At 41.4% G+C, this 23,116-nt stretch overlaps 1 protein-coding gene and 1 long non-coding RNA gene across 3 annotated transcripts in view; one reads left to right on the top strand and one right to left on the bottom strand.

Moving 5' to 3' along the window:
• The window catches only part of macf1a (microtubule actin crosslinking factor 1a), a 213,792-nt gene that overhangs the window by 58,881 nt on the left and 131,795 nt on the right, over positions 1–23,116 (top strand).
• LOC116701902 (uncharacterized) lies at positions 852–3,074 on the bottom strand. 2 transcript variants are annotated; one of them, XR_004335028.1, is made up of 3 exons: positions 2,887–3,074; positions 2,687–2,778; positions 852–1,355 (listed from the first exon to the last, which is right to left on the bottom strand). It is a non-coding gene; the product is annotated as an uncharacterized LOC116701902 (long non-coding RNA). The 2 variants fall into 2 exon arrangements; XR_004335029.1 differs by having other exon boundaries at positions 2,683–2,778.

A 23,116-nucleotide genomic window follows, 5' to 3' on the forward strand; every position in this document is an offset into this window, starting at 1 on the left:
ACTAGTGTGAACTCAAGCAGTAGCATGTTTAGTTTGTAGGGTCTTGTTTAACTAAATTAGTGGGGTCCAAAACCCGGCGTTTAGCATAACAACTTGTTGCATGCCAGCAACCGTTGTGCGTAGCCTAGGCATCAGCTGTGTGTGGAAACATGGAGGCCACAATGTTGTTGTTTTTGTGTACATAGGCCTATTTCTGAATAATTTGAAACCTGGTATGTTTCTTGGCAGAGACATTTTTTCACAAACAGTTTATTGTTATTGAAATATTTTCAGTGAACCGAAGTTTCCTACATCAAACGTCAGTTGTCAACATCGCGTCACCAACTGGGAAACTCTGTTAGCAAAATCAAGCCAGAGTTTCCCACCTCAAAGTGTGTGTGTGTGTGTGTGTGTGTGTGTGTGTGTGTGTGTGTGTGTGTGTGTGTGTTGAAAACTAGTTAATTATTTACCTTGTGGTGTTTACCTTTTCCTGGGGTAGAATAAAAGAGGACAGAGCTGATAAGACAGAGGGAGTGTAAGGAAGACTATTTCATTGATTGACTGATCCTGGCTCGTTATATTTTATATATTTTATATTATATTCTATGTTTTGGGCGTTCGTATGATGCTCACACACAAGTACTGAAAGGATTAGAGGATTAAGGGATCAGTTGATTTACGAACAATCATTTTAAAAGAATACGTTCTTGCTGTCCTTTTTATAAAGCAATAATAATATTTATTTATTGTTCCAGCTCCTTTTTAAATGTGAGGATTTTATATGATTGTAATTTAAATATCTTTGGATTTCGGACCACTGGTTGGACAAAACAAGGGATCAAAGGAACATTATTTTGTGCTGTGGGAAAGTGTAACAAGCTTTTTCTGTTATTTTTTTATGACTTCATTGATTCATAATTTTGTAAAGATAATTGAGAGATGAATCAATAAAACTAATAGTTACTTCCCCATGCAGAGACAATGTGATAGGACATGATACAAACACGATTATTTCTCTGAAGATTACATAAATATATATAATATATATATACTGTGTATTGTATACAGTAGGTGTTTTTTTTATCCAAATACTCAGCCTTTTTAATTGAGGATTAGCCAGTACAGCAGGCCCATGACTTCACATTTACAGTAATCATGAGGCAGTTTAGTGACAGACGAGTGCAGAGGCGTACTGTCAGCTAAAATTAATAAACATTACAACAATAAAAACATTAATAGAGTAACAAATGCATGAGGTGATAAAGAGAGCAAGACTGTGCTGTAAGCTTTGAAAAGCAGAGGAACGTGGGTGTTCTAGAGGCCTCTTCACGTCTGCTGCTCAGTAATCTGCTTCAGCATGTTGATCCGGCAGGCAACTAAAACACACACACACACACACACACACACGAAGAAGACAATATGAAGCTGACTGCATGACAAATGTGTAACAGTCAAACACTTGTGCTCATACTCCAGCTTCAACACACCACGCTGCTTTGAAAGAAAAAAAAAGAAAGGCACAGCTGAGTAATAAGAAACACGCCTCCTTTTTTCTCTCTAATCTCCTCACACACACTCTGACACACACATTTACTCGCTCTAGACACAAGCGAAACACATGTTTCTGGCTCTGGCAGTGACATCACCCGCCTCGTGGTCAAAGTCCAGTTCCTCTATCCGGCTTAGAGCTGCTAACACACCGGCACAATCCGAGCTAGCGCAGCCACTGACACTCGGCAGAGAGAAGACCGGTAGAAGAAGAGAACGAGCGATGAGGGATTATCTACGTGATTAAGGATGGCTCTCTTGACAGCCTGGATCTTCCGGGCCGCACTGATCAACTGCAGCCTCCAGACTCTCCCTCCTCCTCCTCCTCCCCCTTCCTCCTTTCTTTACTCATTTCTGTTCTCTTTTCACTCACCTTTTGTAACCACCTCACTTGCATCTCTTTGTGGTTTCTAGATCACTTCCTTTCCTGACACCATTTCTTAACAGTTCCCTACACTGTTACTTTTATTTAATAGCTTCTCTCTTTTTATTCCTCCGTCCAACTGTCTTTCTCTCTTTTCTCTGGGAGGGAGGGATGAGCTCCACGGCTGCTTACAGACAGTTCCTCCAGGATCTGGAGGAGAAAAGAGGTCGGTGCCCAATTAAACCTCGTCACCTGTGATTTACCACGTAGTTATGAAGCCTGTAACAATACGAAGAACAATTAGACACTTGTAAAAGTGTGTTCAAGGTTATCATGGTGTTCTAATGTGCTATAATGCAGGATGTTATCTTTTATTATCTCTGTTTGGATTGATTGTGGTGTGACATCAGAAGAGTGACAAGTTGCACATGTGCATTGCTCATCAAAGCTGTGAATCAGCATAAACCAAACAATGGGGTGGACCTTAAATACGCGTCATACTTGCTCTTCGGGGATACTTGTGCAACGAGATAGTACAGTATGTTGGAAATGCTTCCACTCGCACAACTTGATTTACACTGAAAAGGGTTAAAAAAAAAAAAAAAGAGATTTGTAGCTGGGAAGACAGAGGAGAGGAGCGCTTCTTTTTGGTGGTGGTTTAAAATAAAAGTCTGCTCTTTGGTGCAGGGGACCAGAGATTTTTAGCTGTTCTAAGCGCCTGTGTGTGTAACATATTCCGGTACTTTTTTTCATTAGGTGAACTTCATGTGTGCGTGTGTCTGTCTGTTTACCTACTCAGCTACTGCATGGCGTCCAGATAAGATGTGGGTCAGCAGAAGGACGAACGGCTGCCTTCATATTAGCCACCACTGGGGTCTGCCATCACCCTGAAAGCATTTTGGCCACTCTTTAATCTTCACTGACATTTATCTGTCGGCTTTAAGCCTTTTAATTAGCTCGAGCAGCTGATTTGTCAAATGTCGCTAATTGTTTACCGTGGCGTTACCATCTCTTTGCCTTCTGTCTCAGACGACACTTGATCCTTGTAGGCGCTGGCAAGGCATCCGACGTGTGCGTGAAACACACACACACTCGCCAAGAGAAAAGACAACAGCAGGAAGTTTTTTTTCGAAGTGTCAGGTGACGTTCAGAAGCAGGCAGCAATGCTTCGCTTAAGCAGCTGTTATCACAGCAGTTAGCCGAGCGTAGCGTAAACAAGGCAAAGTCCTGTCTCTGCCCTCAGTCAAGTTCCTCTTAACATATTACATGTCTTAATACTCTGAATATGTGTTACAGCAAGCACAAAACCGGCATTTGTTTTATATTTATCCCAGGCATGTATGTGATGTATTTGACTGTGCTCACTGCTTGGATACAACCACAGTTGTTGGCTCCATAGCTTCAGAAAGACTGAAATTAAAGTTAAACCTGGAATGACAAGGAGCCAAAGGCTAGATGGTATGACTACAATTTCACTGTTGGATGGTAACAACACCCCAATATGTACATTTCTTACTTAAATCCCTAGATATTGGGATTTAATTGTGGCAAACAGCTCTTTGTAGCAGCTTTATTACAGGGCAAAAGTTATTATCAATTGCTAAGATACGTAGGTCAGGAAATGCAAGACAAATGGCCTAATAATAAATATATTATAAATAAATTACATATTATAATATATATAATTATTTTGGGTGTAAATGTTTCCACCTTGCTAACACGTACTGTGATCCAGTGTCTTTACAGTACATACATGCACAGTTGTGGCACATATACGGCGTCCTTTCACAGCTGGCTTTGAAGAAAAAAAAAAAAAAATCATATGCAGTATCTGCATTGTATTTTTTTAATTTCTTTTTTACATTTTCAAATATCCCTTATACTTGCGTACATGTTAGGGGTGGAGGCGATGTAGGAGGCTCCTTATTGTGACCTGTGCACAGTCTGCAGACAACCGGGCCCTCTCTCCAAACCGTAGATTCACTATTTATTTCTTCTGGCCTTTAGTAGCGTTATCTGCTCTTCACCTGTCTGTCCTTACCATGCAAATGTCAATGGGAAGCGGACACTTATTGTTTTTTTTATTTTCTTCACCACCAACACTCCTTTCTCTATAGTTCCCCCCCCCCCCCCCCCCCCCCCCCAACAGCTGCTCTGCTCAGGCCTTCTATCACTAGACGTGTCAGGCTGTGTTAGAATCACCTACAATCCCCCTTAACCCCTTAAATTACAGTTGAGGTTAAACTTCTTAACCACTTAAAAAGCCAGTGGTGATCATCACAAATGTGATTAATTTCTCAAAAGACTGAACGGCATAAACTTATGTGCAAACACACTAAGCCGCTTTTGTGATTCATAGTCTTTCACAAACATGTAGTGGAAGCTAAAAAAGCAACTTTGAACTTATTTACCCCCATTAATGGAGTAAATATAATAACAATAATTATTGGCACTAAGGCCAATGGGGAAAAAACTAAACAAAATTGATGTCGGCACTAAAAGAATCCATATCGGTCGATCCCTAGTTTTTAATCTCCCGGCTGGCCTAGTTCTTGATCACAACACTTCAGAATAAACTTGTAATTGCACCATTGACTTTGATATTGTTCTCTTGTTTGCCCCATGGTGCTTAGAGTTGTCTGGCCACCCATGGGGGCTCGCAGCCCCTCTGCCATCTGCATCCACTCACATCTCCTCCTCCTATAGGCTTAACCTCAGTGAAGCCTTTGAAATGAAATACCAGGCGTACTGCTCGGGGCCGTCCATTGTTTCAGATTGCGTTAATCTGCTGTCACCTGCCACAGGAGACTAATGGACCAACGAAACACAAGGTGCACGAATGAGTTTGAGGAGATGGCTGTCCGAGGAGTTTGGTCACAATTTGTTTAAGGCGGTGTAGCTTTTAGTTTCTATTCTCATCTCTCAGGAGTTACTCCCTCTCTCTACCTGTTAACTGCAGTCACATGCCGTGATTCATGTTGGACATATTTATCTGCGTGTGCAGTTCACTATGTCCTTTCCTTTTTCCTCTCTCTGACTTTTCTGTGTCAGACCAGATCTGTGTCAAGGCCCCCCCCCCCCCCCCCCCCCCGCTGCTAGCAGCAGGGTTTGTTTTCAAGTTCATGGACCAAGGACCCCACTTTCAAAGGCCTTTTTTCTTTTCTGCCACCTTGTCACTTAACATTTAAAATATTGCTGGGCAACCACCAGTTGATCAAACAACTTTATGTGATAAAGATAATCACTCAGTCATTTGTCAAGAGAGAAATGCCTGAAATTGACTGGTTACAGCTTCTCACTAGCAGGCTTTTCTGTTTCCCCCCCCCCCCCCCTCATTTTTACATCATTGCAAATTCAGTATGTTTTTGTTCTGGGCTGTTAGTTGCACAAAAAAAGAAATTTGAAGACTTTTTCTTTCTTAGATATTTCTTGGATGTTTTTCTGTCTAACATTTCATAGATAAATAATTAATCAATAACTCAATCAATTGTTCTTTTAATTCTTTTTATTCATTCTCAGTCTTGTCACTTCTCTATTGTGTCTCTGTTCTATTCTCAGACTGGTGTGTGTGCGTGTGCGTGTGTGTGTGTGAGAGACATTGACTCATCCATTAAGGAGGTGTATATTTGCTCATTATTTATATGCGTTTCCAATGCAACTCAGAGTTCCCCTTGCTGCTTATAGCCATTGTGACGACGCCCAGCTTTGAATCATTTCTCCTGCATTTACTCATACATTGGCATGAACTTAATCAATCAAAGATACACCAGTTTTAAGATGTTTTTAGGCTATTTAAAAATAGTGATCCTGTCTGCAGAACGTGCAGGGAAAAAGTTGCTGCTAAAGGCATTAAACACACTTTTAAAAATACTGCGATAAAGCATAATCATTTTGGTTACTATAACCGTGAGGTTACATTTTCATATCGTTGCATCCCTAATGCACTGTACAAACTGTATTAAGTTCCTGTTGTCTTTCTGTTAAAAAAAAAAAAAAGAAGAAAAATGGACAGCAGAGAAATTGAAACGGATATTGTTCTGATGTAAATCTTCAGTAAGTATTTGAGTGTCAATGCCCTGGTCTAGATCATTTTCTTTCCTCTCTTGTTGCTAATTTGGTAAAGTTAAACGGGGCCTGATTCATGTTAACAAAAGTTCCTATTAAGAATGTAATTCAGGACAGCCAAGTGGTTCAGGTGACCAAAAAGGCTTTCTGACAAGAGGAGAGGGTGTTTAGGCTGTTAGTAGTAGTAGACCGAACCCTCAGCCTTCGTTACAGTCCCATACAGGAGGCCTTTGTTTCCAGGCGCTCCCAGCCAATGAAAACAGTCAAAAAGTAAGCCGCGATGTGTGGCTCAGTTTATCATAATAATCCAGTCATATGAGTGGTTTTTGACTTTGTTGTAAACCTTACATTAACTCCATTGTTGTCTCTGCTGTCATGAGTCTGTCATGGGTATAAAGGTGTTTTAGAATTGGGTTAACTTGGATTAGAGGGATAAATATGAGTGGGTTATTATATTACACCTAATTTTCTCTTTTTATTTGCCTTTGATGCAAAACATCTCAAGGTTTGAAAACCGTTTTCTAAATGGTGCTGTCGGATGTGATTATGTTGTTGACGTCAGAGTGTGATCACACTGAAGTGGTGCCATGATATGAAAATTGCTGGGGCATGTGTGTGGTTCTATGGAGGGGACGAGGGTTAGGACATTTCACACATGTTGTTACAAAGTGTGTAAGGGCATTACCTTGTTTGGATGTTAGGTCTACCTGTGAGGCAGGGTGGGACAGCTGGCTGATGAGCAAATGTGCTTTTGAAGATGATCTTGAATGGCCCAGCAGGTAGATGGAGCTGGTGCGAGAGTGTGAGTTATTTGGGACACTTAAAGCCTTGACTTGTCCCATTCCCCACTGGTATTTTAACCCACTAACGCTGCTAAGCGACAGTCGCTTACAGTAAACCCACGCTGTTACCCAATGACATGACACCAGTATGTGCATGTAAACACACATGTTTTGTCTGCAAACATTGCATACGTCTCTCTCATGCTTATGCACAGAACACCAGGACTCCTATTTTATGTAGGACAAAAATAAGTTTCATTATAAATGAACTGCCAATTATTTCTTAGGTTAATTGTTTAGACTGTATAATGTTAGGTTATAGTCAAAAACCTAAAAAGGTAACACATTTTCCAAAAAAACAAACAAATTTCAAGTCGAGTCAATTTTATTATAGCCCCATGTCACTAATTACAAATTTGCCTCAGAGGTCTTTACCATCTGGGAGATTAATTGAGGAGGAATCCCTCTCCCAGGGCAGACATGTGTACAGAACAGGTCAGCTAAATCAAATTACATCATAAACAATCCATATGACAAATGATACATAGAATGAGACAGGGGGAGGGTGGATTCAATCAATTAATCACACTTTTACAGCCCTAGTTTACAACACACATACACACGTTAAGTAATGCTTATTTTTGATATATTGTGTTGCCTGTTGTACTTGAATAGGTATAGAATCTGCACTGAGTCTCTTGTACTATTATACCATTGCACCTTTCTGCATCCTTTAAACGTGCTCAAATCAAATTTTACTTTAAGGACACTATTGATATCTTTATTTGTATTTTTGTAATATGTGAGCGTGGTGTGTGTATGTATGTATGTATGTATGTATATAAGCTATTGGACACCATATATATATATATATATATATATATATATATATATATATATATATAGATTATATAAACGCACACACACACACCACACACACACACACACACACACACACACACACACACACACACACACATATACACATACGTGATGCATCTCTCTTCACTTTGTCTGAGGCTTCCCTTGGTCTGCCCGGCTTCCATATCCTGAGTTCCATCTCCGTTACAGCATCACCGTCTGAAGCCAGTGTAAAACCTCAAAACCCTAAGTACTCACAAAACACTCAAATGCTCTCAGCATCTGAAGGAACGCAGTGGTTTGTGTGGATATTCTGTTGGCTGCAGTCCTGTATCTTAAGTAGTTTATACTGGGAAAAAAAACATGATCTTGACTTTAATGCTTCAATTACTACTAATGGCTTCACCAGAATCTGGAGGTGAAACCACTGCACCCCGGGTAAAGGCTCCAACATGTCCCAAAATAACTTAGACTTAAGTCTGAGTAAGCATTTGAAAGCTATTCGTCAAGGAACCATTGCTGGAGACGGTCTTTCTTTGTGTTTGTGGCCGGGCATACAGTAACAAGCCATTAACCCCATAGTCTCTTTAATGCTGTTCTTTTATTTATTAATTATTAGGTAATTAGGTTGCACATTAGACTCAGTGTGCGCTTGATGTTTTGAAAGTGTGTGGCAATTCACTTTTTTTTTTCTCTCAGCAAGAGAGCTGTGCCACAAAACCACTAATTGTTACAAAGTGTTAGCTCACAAACCAGAAGTAGCATTACATTGTGTTCTGTCACAAGCAGACCAGTTGCCCGTCTGAACTTTAAAGCCTGTTGATCAGGTTACATAAACGTCTGGAGGGTGTTTGTTTCCACGTTAATATGAGTCTGCCTTGGCTGCCACATTTAGTCCAAGGAGGAGTTACTGTACTAGCCTGGACTTAACCTGAAAGGACAACACAGATTCACATAAACCCCCTCACCTTTTGTTGTTGTTAAGACTATGGAGACGAACACATTTCAGAAGATCTAGCAGTGGTATTACTACAACATTACAGCATTGCCCTAATCACAGTGGGACTAACCTATTTAAATGAAGATGGAATAGTTGTAGAAGACATCATAATTAAGCCACCATCTTTATTTTGTATTCTGTCTCACATCCTCTCAGCTAATCAGAGCAGTGGCCCGGTCGGCTGTAAAAAGGCGTCATCGTTTACAGTATGTCTGACTTAAGCTGCGTTCACACACACTCAGGTGGGGGACTGGGCTGCAAAAACGCAGGTATTCCTATTCATTTCTTTTGATTATTTTTGGGCATTTTCAGCCTTTATTTTGATAGGACAGCAGAAGACATGAAAGGGGAGAGAGACAGAGCGGGGAAGGACATGGCGCAAAGGGCCAGCAGGTCGGAGTCAAACCTGGGCCTGCTGCGTCGAGGAGTAAACCTCTGTATATGGGCGCCTGCTCTACCAACTGAGCTACCCGGGCGCCCGGTCTTTTTATTCATTTTTCTTTCTCCGTGACATGAAGCTGCCTTCCAGTGCGCTCGGAAATGTCGAGATCTATAAACGATCTGACCGAAAGCAATAACTGTAAAATATAAAGTCTACTGTGTGTCATTTGGGTGTTAAATAAAACATAAGGGCGTTACACAAATGGACCATTTAAGAGACACTCCTATCTCAGAACAACCTTGTGGCGAATCGCCGGATCGCTGTCTTTGGTCTAAAAGGAACGCGCCCTGAATCATCACATACACTGGCAGGTTAAATAATTACATGGGGGAGATGAGGCAGAACCTTTATGGCACTAAAGTACAGCTGCCCATTTTAGAAGTAGCATAATATATCCAGTCATCCAATAATATCCATTAAACAGTAGCATATTATGCGCTTGATATGCCGTTCTTTGAGATAGCTTTTAGTAGGTGTGAGCTGAATGCACAATGTAGAAATACGTTTACACGGATGAAGTCCCTCATTCTAATAAGTTAGTTTTTATATGGGCCGAGTGAAGTTATATTAGGAAGATATATGGAGGAGATGTGTGGGTTTCATGTGTCAGTGTGAAGGGGTTTTGAGGGACAGACTAATGCTCAAAATGCACAGAAGCCGTGACTCTAAATTGACTACTCTCGTGAAAATGATTTAATTGAAAATGAACCAGTTTAGGCTTACACATGCTTTTAAATATTTGTAGTTGTTGCTGTCTTTTACTGACATGAAGTTTTGAAAATGACCTAACGTTCAGCGGTTGATTTTTGCTTGGTTGTGGTAATACCGACCGAGGGTGTGAGAGTCAGTGTACATCTCTACGGCTTTGCTTGATTTAATATCTGCTACTGGGAAAGAGAGAGAGACTTAATAAGAATATGTGATACATATTTTAGTCTTTTGGGCAAGCCTCGTCTAGCTCACAAAATCAGCTACCAAGCATCCTAAAGCAGCCGGTTGGATCAACATGGAGGCTCACCTCCATTCGTATTGATGACGTTTCCAAATTCTGGGTCACCCTGCTGCCCGATGTCACACACTCACTAACACTCACAAACGACACCCATACGTTTCCAGCAGCAGTCACCCAGATGTGTTGAGTATGATAAGCGTTCCCTCGAGGTTATCAGCATCACGCCAGTGGGGGTGCGGCCTCGCCTGTCGCCTCACTGGCACAGCTTAAGTGTTTACTGTCATGTGTGTAAACCTTTTCAAGTATATAGTGTGAGACCAGCTTCCATTATCCACCCATCAGAGCCCCTGAAGGCTGCTGGCAGGGCTGTAGCGCCCTCCATAGGATAGACTCATCCATTTCTTTTGTAGGAATCAGGTCAAAGGAAATGATTAAGACACTGAGTAAACAAACAAATTCACATCTTTCAAGTTTGTCTTGAAAAACGTGTTTTATTGCATTCCACATGTGAACATTTTGGTAACCCTTTATTGCCGGCTCTCTCCCCATCTCCCCACATGCACTATCCCTGTAGCTTTGACTTTAACCACAGCCCTCTCCCTGCACTGACAGGACTATAATCACACATGATAGAGTACAGTTTTGTATGTAATTAGGTGTGTGTGTGTGTGTGTGCGCGCGTGCGTGTGTGTGTGTGTGTGCGCGTGCGTGTGTGTGTGTGTGCGTGCGTGTGTGTGTGTTATTAATGTGAGCTGTGTGACACTGACTGCACGGTGTAGGCGAGGGAACAAGGGGGATTGTACCTTTTCAGGAGGAGGCGTGAAGGATAACTGAATGCTAACTGAACGCTGCTTTCCCCTGTTTAGTTTTGACTCTGGGGACAGAAAGCAGACCTGTCCCAGACGACATGAGAGGTCTGGGGGGGGGTTCATAGTGTAGTAGCAGATCAGAAATGTATTTTGGCCCTAAACCGTAGCAAAAGTATTTTGATGTCAGCTCTTTGAGGCACGGGAAGCCAGTGCCAAGACTTCAGAACTAGAGTGACGTGATCCACTCTCTTGGTGTTAGTGGGGACTCGAGCAGCACCGTTCTGAATCAGCTGTCTGATTTAATTTATTATTATTATTTTTTTTTTTTATACTTACACAGCAATGGAGAGTGATTCAAAATGTCACATCACTTGTGCACAGTTCACTGAAGCACTTGAGTCCCTCTCTTTGCTTGTGCTGTCTGCTGCCATGTTGTTTGGGTCCAACTTTGGAATCAGAAATCTTTCCCACTGAACGAATTAAGATTATCCCAGCGGGCCAGCGCCAATCATGGAAGGACACGTCATTAGCTCGCTCAGCTGGAGTTAATAAGGTTTTTAGGTTTTCTGCTGCCAAAAATTGTCTTGCTGACCTGGTCGTTAAATTCCTCTTCCTTCCCTGAATAAGATGCTTTAGGTAAATGTTGCTTGGATCAGCATTGTTCTTTAGTTCTATTGTTGGCAGTCATTTTGTTTACGTACATTTCATTCAGGATTTTGTGTCCCTGAATGAATGCAGGTTGGCTTAAATTGACGTGGCTCGGCTCTCTGCAGCAATAGGTCCTTTGTCCATGTTCACTGCAAGTCTTTCTCCGTTTCCCCGTCCTGTCCACCTTTGCTTCATCGGCCCTTATCACGACGCCATTGTTTGTGGCCAACACTGATGAATACACTTATCTGTTACCCAGTGCCTCACACGGGCATGTATTGTGCCACGTGTAATTGTGGTTCACATGGTTTTACCTGAGTTTGTGAGTGCACACAGGTGTGTCTACATCCGTTTTAGTCTGTCATGATTGCATGCTGATATCCATGTCCGACTGGTTATAAACTAATATAACTGATATAATCAACAGATAGCATTAACTAATTATGATGCCGCTGTAAACCTGTAGAGAAACACCTTTCTGTATACAGAACATACTGTTTTGCTAAACTTTGGATTCCCTAAACAACATTTTCCTTCATGTAATGGTCCAATTTTGGTTGGGGGGTAATTGTTTTTTTTTTACTAATAAATGTACAGTGATGTATAGCTGGACAACACCAGCTTCTTTTGATCATGCGCTGCTTTATTACAAGACTCACTTTTGCTTGTCAAAACAGTGTGTCTCGTTAATGACTTGTCTTCTGGAATGGGAAATGGGGGGGGCGGAATAGAAGTGTCTATTTTTAGCCGTCTTGAATCAGACTTCAGATCCTGTGGCCGAGACAGCTAAGAAAAATGTTTTGACTACTCTTGGGTTACAGTACATAACGACGACTTACTGTCTTTGACTGTGAAATGGACATTTCCCAACTACATTTATCAAAAAATATTCATCATTCCTTTTCTAAAGGAGAGTTATGTGTTGTTTTATGATTGTCGAGAACATGTTTTTTGACTTTAGGGTGCTAGATTGGGACAGTATCTTTATATAAAGCGTGTAAAAGCTAATAAAGCGATAACATTTAAAAATTGCTTGGTCTCCTTGGGATCTCGAGGGGAAGCATCATCTGCCAACTCAGAACAACAATTACCCATGAAGCAGACTAGCCAATTGAAATATGATTCTGGTGAAATTAATTTGCTCCTTGCAGTCAGTCACAAATCACTATAAAAATGTAACAAAATATTGGCTATAATTAGCCAAGGATATTAAGCCAATAGCGCAAGATATTGTGTAATCATATACTGAATACTGTGCAGTAAAGCAGGCCCCGACTGGAGTTAGCTCATTCAAAAATTAATTTTAGTAATGTAAACTTTAAGCTCCTATGATATGAAATACTCATAGATTAATGTATATATTTAAAATTTAAAATCCCAGTGTGTGCAAATGTGTACCACAAACAGAATTCCAAACATCACAGAGGCTCCTGACGCCTCTGCTTTATCTCTTTCAACCAATCATGGTGTGACGCTCTGCTCTCCTGCTCGTCGTCTGCTTCCTGTTTGCTTCTTGTTGTCCCCAGACTCCCATCAGGCCCTGCGGCCGCCACCTTGAAGAGGCTGGCTCCACTTCCTGGAGACAGGCTGGTGCAACGTGGGAAATGTAGTGTTATCTCAGTGTGATACTAAGGTGGCTGCTTTGATGTCCGTAAATTCACACACTGTCAGTTTTGAAAGACGCTGGAAAAGATGGAGAGATAATATTTGTGTGTGTGTGTGTGTGTGTGCGTGTGCGTGTGTGCGTGTGTGCGTGTGCGTGTTTCTGGTGGTGGGGATGTTGTTCTTTCCTACTGCCTGGAAGAATTGAAACCATGTCTTTGCTTTGACCCTCCGGATTATTTCCAAGATAGAAATGGTTTTACTTTATTTGTAGAGCTTTTGAAGTTAGAAACTCCCTGTGATGCTGCGAGGGCAACATCAACACTGGTGTGTGTGTGTGCAAGTGTGCAAAAGCTCAGATAATCTCAACAGAGGGGTATGAACAAGCCTTTGTGTGTGTGGATATAGGTATAGTAGTTATGCCTGTGGGCATCTGCACTTTATTACCGTGGACTTTGCTCTGCATATGTTGTTGATAATCTTATTTATATATATAAAAAATATATATATATATACACAGTGTAAGTTTGTATTTATATATATAATTTACATTTTACTCTTTTTCTCATTTCATTTTAATTGGGTTCCCACTATTTTACCTTCACTTGTTTTTTGTGGAGTGGTGTTGACCTGGAGTGGACCGACTTTTCCCCCACTCTGATCTCTGTTAGTTTTTACAAGGTGTTGGCAGTGTTTATTGAAGGCCTTATGTCCACTAGTTTGATGTTGTTGTAGCCCAGAGGGCCAGGCCAGCAGTCAATAAGAGCACTAACAGTAACTGCAGATAGAACATTCTTCTGCCAATCAATGAAGTCTGTCAACACTCTCCTCTCTCTCTTTCATTTTGGTTCTCTCTCTCTCTCTCTCCTCGGCCACCAAATTACTGCATTAACCCAGACACAACAGCGAATGAATTTAGCTTCTATTAACAATACTGCCTTCTTGTTTCCTTAAAGCAAAATTGCTCTTTCTTTCAACTTTGTGTCCGACAAAATCCCAAGATTTTCAGTAGACTGTCATAAAAACCTTACAAAACCCAGAGAATTTTAATAAAGAAAATTACTTCAAATTAAATGATTCCATTAGTAAAATTGTTGCAGATTTATTTCCTGTCAATCAACTAATCACTTAACCATTGGAGCTGTAATAGATCAAAATGCATGTAAATTCATGAATTATGTCAGTGAGTACATTATTATCGTAAATAGTACTCAAATTGCTATAAACTGGAAGTTTCCTTCAAATAGGTTTTTATATTTTAGGAATATCTTATATCAACACGTCTCTCTTTTTCCCACAATAGTTTGTCCTCTCCTTTTATTCCCACACCTCTCCTCTCTCACCTCTTCCTCATCTGTTACGCAGCCCTTTACCAAACCCCACTTGTCCACAAAGAGTTCAAATGCCAGCCTTGAACTTATCTCCGCATGAGCTTGTTAAAAAAGGATTACTGTCCCTTTATGTAACCGTACTGAGTCGTAACATACCTGACTCTTATGAACCTGTGCTATGGGGAGTAATTAACGTTGCCATTGATCACTTTCCAAGTTGGGCACAATTCACATCCCTGCTGCGCCTGGGCTAAACCGAGAAACGCTCATTCATTTACTGCTCTGCTACATAGTGAAAAGAGCTGTGGTCTGTGTATATGCGTGTTTTGCTCGGAGTGTGAGCATGATGAAAAGGTCTCTGCAGAACAGCACAGGGCCATTAGGGAGAGGGAAAGAGACGCTTCAGTCTGTCTCTGATGGACGATCGTTCCTCCCCTCTCCTCTTGTTTATCACGGCCAGTCTTGGTGGTCTTTTGCTTTCCCTATGCGTTTTCGTCACTGACACACACACACACACACACACACACACACACACACACACACACACACACACACACACACAACCCACCCACACACCACACACACACACACCCTCTCACACAGATTGTTTTCTCATACAGAAATGCTCCCGACTTGCCTGATCAACTGTTAGCAACCTGCGTCCTTGTGTGTGTGTGTTGTGTGTTGTGTGTGTGTGTGTGTGTGTGTGTGTGTGTGTGTGTGTGTGTGTTTTATTACCACTACTTAGAAATGTTTGGATGTCTGACGTGTTGTGTTTAGTGTAAAAGTTTATGTCTGTGACAAAGAGATAAAACTAAAATCTGAGAACCTTCTACAAAGAACATGTTGATTCCTGTCAGGGTCGTCATTTCTGCAACGTTTCAGATCTCTTCTAATCTCTTCATGTCGTACATCACACTGGAGCGTAACACAACTGTAGTCTACTGTCTCTCTATTACACTTTTACACACATAAAGCGTTATTTATGCTCCTGATTTAAATCTCCGGCGTGGCTACACAACCCCTACACCAGACCCTACGTCGTAGCGTGGCGTGCACCTTCCGAAAGATTTAACTACACTTTGTTTCTCTCACTATGCCTCTAGACTCCGTACTCGTTCTGAAGCTAATCACCCTCACTCTCTCACTCACTCTACCACACTACTCTCTTAAAGAGATCAACGCACACACCAACGTGCAGTATAAACCTCAGGCTTACATAGGCTACAGGGAAAACTCTGCGTGGAGCCTCCGCAGAACCATAAATCACGCTTAAGCGTTAACTGACTCACTCACAGCTCCACTGACTGAATTCCACACAAACTCTCACCTGCCTGTGTACAACACACGCTTATGTGCAAATAAAAACAAATGCACACAAGCCTTTAGAGCTATAAAACAAAAGTGAAAGTCCTCCTTTAGAGAGGGAGTTTTTTTTATAGTTCTTCCAGGCTACTTGATACATTTAACAAGCTGTTCTCAGTTTTACCACCAAACCCATTAGGACATCAAATAGGACCAAATGCAGACCGGCTGATACAAATGTAGTATTTATTATTATTGAGTATACAGATTGTGACCTCCAGCGAAGGCTATACAGTACAACTAAAAACAAAATGATTACTGTTTGGAAAAATGTGAGCTTGTGTTTTTTTTGTTTTGAAATTATTGAATCTATTTGATGCTAGAAAACTGTAAAAATAAAATACATTTTTTAATTTTTAAAATAAAAACAAAAGAGAGGCCTCTGTTGCTGAGACGTTTACCAGACTGAAAGTAAAGTTTTGATGTCACAGCGGCCTCTGACAGCCTGATAATTACAGCTTTTTTAAGAGCTGGGGTCAAGTGCCCCAATGAAAGGCCAGAGGGTGGGGATGGTGGGCTGAGGAGATGGAGGGAGGGTCCTAATTGACAGGTGTCCATGGTAACGAGAAAAGCTGGGGTTAAAATTAAGGGCCTGGTTACCGTGGTTATGTGTCAGGGTCCCCTGTATTTGTGTACACTCTTCACATTCTTTGCCCCCTGCCCCATTCATTCCCTCCCTTTTTGTCTTTCGTTCTTTCCCATCCACTGACCTCATCGTCAGGGTTTTTCTTCTTCGTTGTTGTTGTCGTCGTCGTCCCTCTCTCATGACCCTGTGGATGTCTTGCTCTTTCTCCGTGGCTCACACAAACACACCTCCTCCCAACCTTCTTTACCATCTCTCATTCATTCTCTGCTGTGTACACATGTAGCAAAGCAAGGCGCTAACATAGCCAGGGTTTGGGGTCGGACAGAAGTAAAGTTGCATCCCTTTTTATTTTTATTATTATTGTTAAATCAATGCTAGCTGCTTTGTTTTGTAGCAGTGCTGGTCAGTCAATCGGCCCACCGCTTTGATCCAGACTGAAATATCTTAGAAAATATTGGATAGCCTACCGCAAACGTTAGTACAGACATTCATGTTGCGCAGAGGATGAAGAAGACTGCTGGCTTTCGGGATTCCCTGACTATTCATCTAGAGTTTGGATGAAGCCTCTTTTTTTTTTCTCACTGGGTCGTAAATCTATCGCTCTTCCTGCTTCCCTTTTTTTTTTCTCCAAACGCTGTCCCCTCCCTCGTTTCCCACCATCCATCCATGCAGGGCTTCTCTGTGCCATTCTGGGTGACAGCTCCTACACTCTTCTTCTTTTAACCCCATCCTTACTGTTGGTTTCGCTGATGCGTTAGGGAAGGGTTTGTGTGCATTTGTTGTTTTTCTGCATACATAAAGAACCAGATTTAAGCAGCGCTGTCAGGGTGATGACTTGAAGTGCATCTACAAACTGTGTGACAAGATTATCCAGATAACGTACCCACACTTACACACACACGCTTACACGCATAAACATGATCGTTACCCTTTACCCCGAGGAAGGCTTTGACCGGGCAGTTGAAGCTCTAGAGGTCAAGATCACAGTTTTGAGCCTGAGGGCTGAGAATGAGTCGGCTCACCGAGGTCATGTTGGTTTCCTGCTTCCAGTCAGGCGCCGTGTGCTTTTGCTGCATACAAACCAAATTCCATTATACAATCCCACAAGGCTGATGTTATATGCAAACATAGTAGAAGAATGGGCCTCTGAAGCCTGTGACTTGGACATTTTGTGTCCTCTGTCTTATTATAGTCAATGTTTGTTTCCTTAATGGAAAGGAAGATGATACAGAGTGCTGAAGGACTGAGTTGTCATTTTTGGACTTCAGTTCCCTTGTCTCTGAGTTTTTGAATGGCTTTTTGGTTAGATGCCTGAAATAAGGGCTGCCGTTAACACAAGCACGAGAGATTTCACTGCCACTTTTTTTTTTTTACGTGTCTTAAAAAAAGGTGGCTAAATGAGACTACAGATGTTGTCAAACACGTGAAATCAGCTGGAAGCTAGTGGTGATGATGCTGTAGTTATTGCGACCGTGGTGTAGTTTGTTTACAGCCTGACTTTAGCTTTTTTTTCTTCAAAATCATAGACGGGGTGTTCATTCATTTGTAAAGATTACTTTGCTAAACAAAACTTGTAAGTATCATAAACTGACTCTGTGTTTGCCACAGAGTTTATTTTCTGCAATAAAATAGAAAAGGTTTTTTTGTCAAAGGAACCAGGGCGATGCTAACTTTTGGGTTGGCCTAAAAAAATTGCCTCAACTCAGAAATATTGTTTGCATAACTTACAATAATTCTTACCTTAACTGTAGGGTAGGAGGTACTAATGAAATAAACAAATTTTGAATAAAGCAAAGTCAAATAATGTTCTTTGCCATAATAGGTATGCCTTTTATTCTGATAATATTTTTTTTCATAAACCATAATCTTTTATGCAGAAAATCTATTTTGTCTTTATTTTAAGGTGACTGATTAGTCCCTTTCTTTTCTTTTCTACAAGTAACATCCAAAGCACTTGTGGGTAGCCACAGCTATTTTTGTGCTGTTAAAGGTCCCATGGCATGAAAATTTCACTTTGAGGTTTTTTAACATTAATGAGCTCCCCCAGCCTGTCTATGGTCCCCCAGTGGTTAGAAATGGTGATAGGTGGAAACCAAACCCTGGGTATCCTGCTCTGCCTTTGAGAAAATGAAAGCTCAGATGGAACGATCTGGAAACTTTCTCCTTATGAGGTCATAAGGGGCAAGGTTACCAAGCAAAGCATGGCAGTTGGTCAAGGCCACCACCCCCTCCCCCCCTCCCCCTCCTCAACAACTACAGACACCGAAATGGCACATCCTAAGGACGGCTCACTGTGGGACGGGCTCCAGTGGCTGTAATTCCGCACTAAGGCTGAATTTTGAGAAAGAGACTTCAGATATGGTATTAGGGGACCACTAAGGCCTAAATAAAAGCATCCAAAAAGCACCATGTCATAGGACCTTTAAAGCTTATATGTAGCCTGGGAAAACCCTGACCAACTTCCGGCACAAGCAACCCAGCAACCCAGTCACCCGGATCGTTGGTCTGATTGGTTGAAGGTTACAGGCTAGCTTATACGATAAATCAGACACATTTCTGGATATTTCATGTTAAGTGCTGAAATAATCCATTTTTGGTGTCTGTCAGTGTGGCCCCTGACTGGATTAGAGCATAGATGGTAATTATACAAGTCTTTGTTCTTTTCTTTTTATTGTGCAGTGTGAGAGAGGAAGGTCAGGGGTAATTGGGCTTTGTTTCCTGAAAACAAACACTTTGCCACTGCTGCTGTGTGTTTCTGTGTTCTTGGGTGTGTAGGCTTAGAGACCTTTCCTGTTTTCTCAGCCAACTAATTTGATTTAGCCATGCAGTATTTCAGACTTCTAGAAACACGAGTTGCTCTCTTGACATTTTGGGACTGAGCAGCAGCAGCAGCAGCAGGGCCTGTGACCCAGTTTGACTCCCCAAAAATGTACTTTCCTTTCTCTCTCATTTCTGCATTCACAACAAAAAACCACAGTCATTTCCTGAAACACTAACTAGAAAGCAGATTTGCAGGCTTTTGGGAAATGTCATTACATCACTGTTTACAGGGGGCCGATGATTGTAAATGTGGCTTTGTGGCTTTCACACAGCCAGCCTGTGTTTAATGCACACAGATTAGAGCTGTTGTTAGAGGGAGGAAGCCTTTACAAGAGAAATGTCATCTCTTTGAGCTCCTAGTTGAAGCAGTGGCTCTAAGCTGACCTCAAGTCTGTCTGCAGATGGGTCAACTTCCCACTTTTCATCACTTACACTGACATCTCCTCAGTAATTCTCTGGCACCTCTGTGTTTTGTGTGTCTGTATCTATGTGGATCCTCGGGTCAACTCCTGTTAATCCATCCTTGTTAGTTTATTCGGGGGCCACACTCCTGTCCTCTCCTGTTTCATCCTTCTCTCTTCTAATCTCTTAATGGCATCTCGGGGTATCGCTGTCTGCCTGCCTGTCTCTTTCTCTCTGTTTGTCTGTCTGATGACTCCTGGCTCTGTTCCTGTCTGCTCTTTGGAACGGGACTAGCGATCCGCTCAGTTCTCCCGTCAAAACATAACTTACTTTACTGTCAGCATTACTGGGAGCCTTTTGATGTGTTCATCCCACACTTAAAAAGAGACCACAGTAGGTAACAGAGTGGACGTGGTGTTCTCTGCCAAACCGGATAAAATAAGTTACTCACTTACCATTGGCTATTTATTGCCTACATGCCGGGGATTAACACAAACTTGACAGAAAGAAATATACCATTACCTTTCTTTAGATTGTTATTTTGTGTTGCTTTACCTATTTATTGAACAGCTTGTAGTATAAAGACTGACAGGAAACTAGGGAACTGGAACTATGGTTATAAAGACTGGCTGTATGGTATGCATCTAAACCACTTGGCCACTAGGACATCCCGTACACAGAAAATTGACAATAAACAGACTGGACAAAACAGCAGCTTACCATTGGCTCCCATGTTTTCCCATCCAGCAACCTCTTAAAATAAATGCCTTTGTAGTTATATATCTTAATTACTAACTTTTTTTTTTTTTTTTTTTTTAAACCCGACAACTTTAGTGTGCCTTTTTTTTAAAAAGACCCATAGTTGTCTGATATCATTTCTGCTGTTTAGTTAACTGGACTGTCAGTGAAGCCTCGATCAGGTCCAGTGATCCAGAAGTCCAGCTCCTCGCTGTGTGATTTGCCATGCCTGGATAACTAACAGTCTGAGGTGGATGGCTTATGCTTGTTTCACCCAGTGAGGCCAAATCCATTTGGATAGAGCTAAACTGCGGTGTGTGTGTGTGGGTGTGTGTGTGGGTGGGTGGGTGTAAATGTTTTACTTATTATGTGACTATCACAGTTTGGGTTTATAATTATTTCCCATACTTTCCCTTCTGGGAATTGTTTGACCATTTTCTGGTTACTTATCATATAGCAGTAAATTGATACAGACACTGAACAATAGTTAACAGACTGAAACGTTTGGACATCACACACCACGTCTGAAATAAAGATGAAAAAAAAGAATGGAGGACCTTGATCCCAGTGTGGGAATGAACCTTTAGTGGGAGTTTTAAGCTGAATAAGATGTTTGACAGTCATGCTGCTGCACTCAGCAAACTGAATATGCTTCTCTGTAACTGGACCCAGTCTGCCACCTAACTGCACACTTTGACACTGCAGGGGAGAGTTTTTCTCAAAGTTTGGATGAATTTAAAAGTGGCTTCAACTTTCCTTGCAGACTATAAATCAACTATGTATCATTGTACTGCAAAAAGAATTACAACTCACTGTCACAGGATCCCAGTCAGTTTTTTCACAGTGTGTACTTGAGTGGCTGAGCTTTAGACAGCCAGGTGCCTCACTGTACTCAGCACACTGCTGATGGAAAAAATATTCCCTCTAAATCCACCTTTCCCCCTGAACATGTAGTGGTAAGTCTGGAACCTTCTGGTTCTTTCATCTGAATGGTTCAACCTCAGAATGGCGGGTCAGGACTCTGTGTGAAATCTCACTCAATGCCACACACACACTGTGTGTGTGTGTGGCATTGAGTGAGATTTCTCTCTGTGCTATCTGAATAAAATGGGTCATTGACTTCCCAAAACAAACAGCCAGTACAACGCCAAGCCTCACAATAGCCCTGTAGTTTCACTCTCTGTCTCCCTTCATGCCTTCACACTCTCTTTTCCATCAGTTTTTCTTGCCCCTCCATCTTTCTTCTTCTCTTTCCTCCCTCCTGTTTCCAGCTGATACTGTAGTCTGACATCATCCCCAGGCTTTGTTACACCCCGTGTGTGTGTGTGTGTGTGTGTGTGTGTGTGTGTGTGTGTGTGTGTGTGTGTGTGTGTGTGTGTGTGTGTGTGTGTGTGTGTGTGTGTGTGTGTGTGTGTGTGTGTGTGTGTGTGTGTGTGTGTGTTTTTTTCTGGACGCAGCATTTTCTGCAGAGAGGTGTCATGAGATTTAACCCCTGACCTCTTGACCCTGAAAACTGTCATACACACATACACAGAGGCACAAACGTGCACAACGGCAGCCATTACAGCAGTCAGTGTAACGTGAGTGTGTGAATGTAGGGGGAAGAAATACATGAAATTCTTTTTGTTGAGCAAGTTATCTTATATTCAGATGAATTCAATGCAGGTTATCTGAGTTAACTCTGTTGGTGGGTGGGTGTATAGTATTTGCAAAAATGTGAGTTTTGTTTGTACATGGGTGATGAAACACACCAGAAATATTTTATTTGTAAAGGAAACACAAACATAACTAAAACCAGTTATTAAAGAAAGTAGATCCAGCTTTTAATTTGTTGATGTCATAGCTATCGTTTGGTGGTTTTTCAGAGCTAAATGTGACACTGGTGCTGCTGTGACAATGGTTTGAGTGTTAAGTAGTGCAGACACACACACACACACACACACACACACACACACACACACACACACACACACATACACACACACGTACGTTGGTCTCTTCTGCCCCACAGTGGCAGCATCACACTCTTTACCACAAGAGACGTGGTTGCTAAAATTCCTCTCTTGCCTTCTCTCACTTTTTACTTTGTTCCCTTTTTCTCTCAATCACTCACTGTTTATCACAGAGATTTTAAATTTTTTTAGTCTCTTTTTTTCGTGCTTTCTTATTGAATCTCTCCTCTTTCTCCTCAACCAATACATGCAGTGCTCAAATCAAATCGGTTTGTGTGTGTTGGGAATTTATCTATTTGCTGATTTGAAGACAGACATGACTGCTAAAGACTCGCCACTCTGTCAAATTCTGCCTGTTTTTAAAATGTATTCAATTTAGAAAAAGTACAATTACAAAAAGTTTCCAGCCCCGGTTTTATTTTACAGAGGTACAGAGGTAATTTTAGGACAGAAAGGGCTCTGGGTAATGTAGTTCTGTTGCAATAGGAAATCACCAACAGAGGAAAGGATTAACAGCTGGCATCAGAATCAAATCTCCATTACTTCATGTCATCTGGTAATTGTGGTGATTAGGACATGACTAATGGGAAAGAAACGCATTACTGCTCTCTCCATATATCCGCCTTTATTCATTATATGTGACTAAAACGCTGCATGATTACTTTCCTAATCGTATTATTGATCTCTGGTGAAAATCATGTGTTTCCTAAATGACAAAGTTGTTTTTGAATTATTGTATTAGGATTGGAGAATGGGGTTTCTCCCCTGACAGCAATTAAATGTCGTCAGATTGATTGTGGTTGTGTATTGTTGTGACTGGAGGTTGCTAGGACTAAAATGTCAGTGGCTTTTACAGGCTGAAAAGCCACG

Source organism: Etheostoma spectabile, chromosome 14, assembly GCF_008692095.1.
Source record: "Etheostoma spectabile isolate EspeVRDwgs_2016 chromosome 14, UIUC_Espe_1.0, whole genome shotgun sequence".
Lineage (NCBI taxonomy): Eukaryota > Metazoa > Chordata > Actinopteri > Perciformes > Percidae > Etheostoma > Etheostoma spectabile.